This window comes from Vulpes lagopus, chromosome X (assembly GCF_018345385.1).
Source record: "Vulpes lagopus strain Blue_001 chromosome X, ASM1834538v1, whole genome shotgun sequence".
Classification (NCBI taxonomy): Eukaryota; Metazoa; Chordata; class Mammalia; order Carnivora; family Canidae; genus Vulpes; species Vulpes lagopus.
The window spans coordinates 114,191,857-114,198,694 of record NC_054848.1 but is presented as its reverse complement, the minus strand read 5'-3'; the positions used below and the strand labels follow the sequence as shown (position 1 = coordinate 114,198,694).

General features: G+C 35.9%; 1 pseudogene; it reads right to left on the bottom strand.

Moving 5' to 3' along the window:
- Window positions 1-638: 638 nt before the first annotated feature.
- On the bottom strand, window positions 639-865 carry LOC121482349 (annotated as a pseudogene).
- Between the last annotated feature and the right edge of the window lie 5,973 nt (window positions 866-6,838).

Below are 6,838 nucleotides of genomic sequence, written 5' to 3'. Positions count from 1 at the left end.
TGGCTAAAACAAGTCGCAGGAATAACCCCAGAGTCAAAGTGGGAGGCCATTAAAAGAAATGGTTTGTCAGTTTATCTCCCTTGACTGAAGGCTGCTGATAAATTCATTGGGCATTTAAGAAACCTCGACTCATCTGCCATAGATTCATAGTATGACCTTGAAAATGGCTGTTTATGTGATGTGACTGTACTGTCATGAGGTCAGGAAAGGAGAATAAACATAAAGTTTGTTTATGCTAGGAATGTACTTTGCTAAGGGATCAAATGCAAGATCTGATCCTTTAACTAGTCAGCAACTGTGACCAAAAGAATGATATCTTTAGTACTTTTGAATACTACTGAAGTTAATGGCATTCAGAGAGAAAAGCAATTGAGTAAATAAGAAGTACACAAGGTTAAGTTTCACATATGGTATGAAAGAGTGGTCTTCTAAGAAACAAATCCTCCTAGAAATAATATTGATAAACCCTGGATGAGTTATTTTTATTTTTTGACTATTATAAAAGTTTATTTAATAAAATTAGTTCAACATGAAAATGCAGGTGACCTGATTTTTATATTGTAGTAAAACAGGTACTATGGACAGGGGACATGTGGAAGCAGTTTTCTTCTTCTGATGAACATGCCCATTGTTTAGAATCATTCCAAGGCCTCTAACATGATGATGCTATTCCCTCGTATTACCACCATTCCAATATTGTTCTGTTGACCGCTAGTTGCCATCTCCACACATTCATCTATCACAAGATTCATGAATGGATCGAACCCTTGCAATATTCCTTGGACATGTCTGTCACCATTTAATTTCAATGATAATTTCTTGTCCATAAATTTTTTTTCAACTTGGGAGGGTGAGCCTTGCTCATGGCATCAATTCGGCGAGCTCGTGGATGCCTCCCTGGATGAATTATTTTTAAAATAACTACTACTATAATTATTTCTAAAACAAATAGTGCTCTGGGGATTTGACATGGGCATGCAGATTTTGGAGGGGAGTCAAAACTTGATGCGATTGGCAAGAAGGGAAGTTGTTGGGTGTGTGTATGTATACATCTGTGCATACACACAGACACACGCTGTGCCCTGAGGGTGGGTGGACTGAATAAAACACCAAAATAAAACACTTTTGTAAGGAAGAAGCAGGGAAATGAGCCTGAGAACACCAGGTTGCTGGATGGCAGAGGTCCAGGAAGAGAGAGTACAAGAGAAGGGAAAACCATAATAATGGTTTTAAACTCAAGGTTCTGGATGAATCCTGAACCACCAGTACCTCACACAAACTAAAAGCCATTTACGTTTTTGGATTAAAGAACTAAACTGAGAACTGAGTTTACTAAAGGCATGATAGTTTGCCCATGAGGATAAGCAATTAAAATGGCTGAAATCATAATTTTACCAATTTTATATTCCTAAGACCAAGAGATGGCAATTATGTGGAGCAACTAGATCTCTCAAATATTGCTGTTGAAAGTGACAAATGGGATGTATGACTACTTTGAGAACTACATTTCATTTTTTCAAAACTTCAAACAAACATGATATGACCCAGCTATCCTGGTCCTAGGTACTCACTCAGGCAAATAAAAGCTTAGATATATACAAAGACTAGTATATAAATGTTGATTACAGCTTTATTTGAAATAGTTTTATTCTTAATAGCCAAAAAGTGAGAGCAATCCAGTGTTTATCATTTCATTAATGGATAAATTGTGATATATCCATACAATGGACTACTGACACAATGATATAGTGGTTACCCCCTTGCCACAAGGCAACACAGCTCTGATGCCATTCCCCTCTGAGAGCTCCCATTGGGATACAGTTGAAACTAGTCTTCAGCTAAACTCACAACTTTGCTATCCACTTCACTCCTTACCCTAACCTGATTCCCTCACTGAACTCCCAGTACGTCCTGAAAACATTCAATCATTAAACCATTTGCACAAGAATAACCTTCCCATGCTCTCTTCTAAGAAACACATGCTTAGACAATTGGTAACATAAGTGTGCCTAGGAAGCCTAAGAATGGAGATATGGAATTTGGTTACTCACAGCTGGCTGGCAAATCACTACTTGGAGGTTAGGTATTGGTATTCTCTGGAATGTTTTTTTTTTTTTTTAAGGATTTTATTTATTCATTTGACAGAGAGAGAACACAACAAGCAGGGGGAGTGGCAGGCAGAGGGAGAGGGAGAAGCAGGCTCCCCACTGAGCTGGGAGCCTCATGTGGGGCTTGATCCCAGGACCCCGGGATCATGACCTGAACCAAAGGCAAATGCTTAACCAACTGAGCCACCCAGGTGCCCCTGGAATGTTTTGATAGTACTATCAAAAGTTTTTATTCACTGTGGCGAACTGAAGTGAGATACATGTAAAAGGGAATGTACTGACCTGTGCAATATCTCTGGCATTAAAGCAAAGACAGGGAAATGGTAATAATAATAATAACTGTAAAACTAGTTGGCCATTTTTGAGTACCAGTGAGGCCTTGAAGAGAAAAAAAAATAACATTCAGTTCAATTAACCATCAATTCAAAGCAAAGTGTAAGTTAGAGGGCTCCTTAGCAGTGTTTAAAGAAACTCCTATCTCTTGCTACCACAGGTTTGACGGAGCTAAAGATCAGACCCAAGGCTTAATTGTTCGCATAGCAGAATTTCAGAAAATGTTGAATGGATTCTCATACTCGGCAAGTATCCTGGGATGAAGCCAGAGCCCTAAAATGGTTGAAAACTGGAATATGGGATAGTGATTTTTGCATAAATGCATTTGAGAATCTTGAAGCTCTAGATTTTCTAAAACCCTCTAAGCCTACAGAGGTGGTTCACTGTTACTTGAGAGAAGAGCTTTCACACTTGCCTTTCTTACTATGCTGAGGACCTTTATACCATGCAGAGGACTATAGCAATACATGTCATCTTTATATCTGTACCCATTAGACTAATATCTATGTTCAGATCTCAGCATGACCCCTAGAATTAACAAGCATAACAAGGTCACAGGTTACAAGGCCAACATATAAAAGTCATTTATTTCAACAGCTATATATGGCCAATGCATAATTGAGAAGTGAATTTTTTTTAAGTATCATTTACAATAATAGTTTAGTGTTTCCATCTTTTGAGTTAATCTAAGAAAACAGGTACTGGATCGGTATGCTGAATACTAAAAAACATTGATGAAAAATAAAAGAAAAACTACATAAAACAAAAAGATAGTGTTTTAATGGATTTGAAGACTCAAAATAGTAAATATGTCCACTCTCTCAAAATTGATCTATAGACTGAAAAGGATTCCAATCAAAATCCCAACAAGAGGGGTGCCTGGTGTGCTCAGCTGGTAGAGCATGCAACTCTTGTTCCCTGAGTGTGAGTCTGAACCCCATGTTGAGTGAGGGCTTACGTTAAAAAAATATATCCAACAGTATTTTTATGGATTTAGAAAAACTGATTCTAAATTTTATATGAAAAGGTAAAGGTACCTAGAGTAGATAAAATAATTTTGGGAAAAGAAGAAAGTGGGAAGAACTGTATTACCCTGTTTTAAGAGGTAGAATTTAAGCTACAGAAAGCAAAACATTGTAGTATTAGCAAAAAAATAGACACATAGATGAATATAACAAAAAAGGACCTGGAAACCAAGCCACAAAAAATGGCTGTGACATTTTGACAAAGGTGCAAAAGCAATTCAATGGAGGCGGGCTAGTCCTTTCTAAGAATCTTGTGGGAAGCCCATATGTAAAAAATGAAACTTGTCATCTCATATTTCATACAAAAATTAATTCAAAATGAATCATAGGTATAAATATAAAATGTAAGGCTAAAAAAGTTTAGAAAAAAGAATGGGGGATAATCACCACAACTCAGGGTAAGCAAAGAGTTCTTAAGACTTGAAACCAAAAACACAATCCATAAAAGGAAAAACTGATAAATTGAGCATCCTCAAAATTAACATCTTTTCTTCTGTGAAACACATTGTTAAAAGAACAAAAATGCAGTTGTAGGTCCATTTCTGGGTTCTCTATTCTGTTCCATTGATCTATGTGTCTGTTTTAGTCTGGTACCAAACTGTCCCACAACTATATGGTCAACTAATCTTTGACAAAGCAAGAAAGAATATTCATCTCCTTTGGGGAGATGAAAATTGAAATCACAGTTAGATTACCTGCCTATTAGAATGGCTAGATTTATATAAATATACTGAAAATATCAAGTGCTGACAAAGATAGGGAGCAACTGATAAGAATGCAAAATGTTACAGACACTCTGGGAAATAGTTTGGAGGTTCTTTTTATTACTGAGATATTCATATACCATAAAATTCAACGTTTTAATACTTTTAAAAAAGTAATTAATCTCTACACTAATGTTGGGCTGGAACTCACAACCCCAATATCGAGAGTTGGACGCTCTACCGACTAAACCAGCCAGGTGCCGCAAAGGAAGTCTCTACTCTTTTTTAAAGTAGGCTCCTCACCCATTATCAACATTTTAAAACATAGAATTCAGTAGTATTTAGTGTATTCACAAGATTATGCAAAACCACAACCATTCTATAACATTTTATCACATTTAAAAGACACCTTATAAAGAATCAATTCTCATACCTTCTCCCCCAGGCACTGGCATGTGCTACTCTACTTATTGTCCAGATGCATTCTGCATATTCTGAGAATTCCATATAAATGGAGTCATACTACATGTGGTCTTTTAGATCTGGCTTTTTTTTAACCTTAGCATCATACTAAGGTTATTGATCAGTCATCAATTCCTTCCTATGTCTGAATAATATTCCATTATATGGATGTGCCATATTTGTTTATTGATTCATTAGTTGCTGGGCACAATTTATCTATCATGATAATGTTTCTAGGAATATTCATGTAGTAGTTATTTTGTAAACATGTTTTCAATTCTCTGGGGACTACACCTAGGTGTGAAATTGCTGGATATCGTGATATCTCTTTCAACTTTTTGATGAACTGCAGAATTGTTTTCCAAAGTGGGTACACCATTGTACATTCCCACTAGCAATGCAAGAGGTTTCTAATTTTTTGACACTCATGCTAACACTTTAAAAAATTTTTAATTTTAAAAAATAATATTCATTTAGTGGGTGTGAAGTGGTCTCTCGTGTGGTTTTGATTGGTATTGCCTCAATGACTAATAATGCGGCACAATGATGAATAATGTTGCACATTTGTGCTTATTTAGGCCATTTTCATAGCTTCATTGGATCACTCTCTTAAGTCTTTTGCTCATTTTTTTTAAAGTAATCCCCATATCTGTGGGAATAAAACCCATAGCACCAAGATCAAGAGTTGCATGCTCTACTAATTTGAGCCAGCCAGGCTCCCTTTTGCCCATTTTTATCTGAGTTATTTTTATTGCTGAGTTGTAAAAATTCTTTATATATTCTGGATGCTAGACCCTTATCAGATATGTAAGATTTGTAAGTATTTCCTCCCATTATCTTGATCATGTGCTTTCATGCACAAAATTTCCCAATTTTGATGAAGTCAATTTTTTTCTTGGTTGCTTATAATTTGAGTGTCCTATCTAAAAAAGCATGGCCATATCCAAGGTCATGAAGGTTTATAGCTAGGTTTTCTTTTAAGGGTTTAATAGTTTTGGCTTATACTTAGGTCTGTGGTTCATTTTGACTTAATTTTTGTATATGATATAACGCAGCAGTCCAAACTCATTCTTTTGCATGTGACTTATCAACAAATGGCACTAAAATAACTGAAAAGGTGCTTGTATCCACATAAAATTGTCTTGTTAAGCTTCTTGAAAAAGAAAAATCCACTGACCATAGTTGTTGATGTTTACATCTATATTTTAAATTACTTCTCATTGATGTATAGGTCTGTCTTATGCCAACACTGCACTGGCTTGATTCCTGTGGCTTTGTAGCTGAAACTGGAAAGTGTGAGTCCTTCTACTCTGTTCTTCTTTTTCAAGATTTTTAAGCTATTCTAGGCCCCTTAAATTTCCACAAGCATTTTAGAACCAGCTTGCCAATCTCTACAAAAATACCAATTAGGATTTAGATAATCAGATTGAATCTGCAGATCACGTAGAAGAGTATTACCATTTTAGCAATATTAAGTCTTCCAATCCATGAACACAGGATGTCATTATTTAGGTTTTCTTTAATTTCTGTCAATAATATCTTGTAAATGTATATGTACAAGGCTTGTACTTATTTTTTAAAATACTCCTAAAGATTTTGGTTTGTTGATGCTATTGCAGATGGAAATTACTTAATTTTTTTTTTTTATTATACCTTGCTAGTTTATATAAATACAACTCAGGGCTCCCGGTTAAGTATCCAACTCTTGATTTTGGCTCAGGTCATGATCTCAGGTTCATGAGATCAAGTCCTGTCTCAGGCTATGTGCTCAGCAGGGAGTCTGCTTCTCTCCTTCTCCCTCTCCCACTGCCTCTCCCCACCACACACACAGATGCACGGTCTCTCTCTAAAATAAAAGAATCTTAAAAAAAAGAAATACAATTGATATGCATTTGATCTTATATCTTGCAAGCTCACTGAATTCTTACTCTAAGTCTGTGTGTGTGTATTCTATAGTTTTTTTAATACAATCTCATGTCATCTGTGAATAAGAATAGTTTTATTTTTTCCCTTCCAATCTAGATGGTGGTTTTTTTTCATATTCTTGCCTAATTTCCCTGGATAGAACCTTCAGTACAATGTTGACTATTAAGGTATAAAGGTAGGCATCCTTTCTTCTTTCTCACTGTGGAGGAAAAGCTTTCGGTCTGGCAATAATCTCTCTGACATTGGCTGTAGCAACATTTTTCTAGATAGGTCTCCAGAG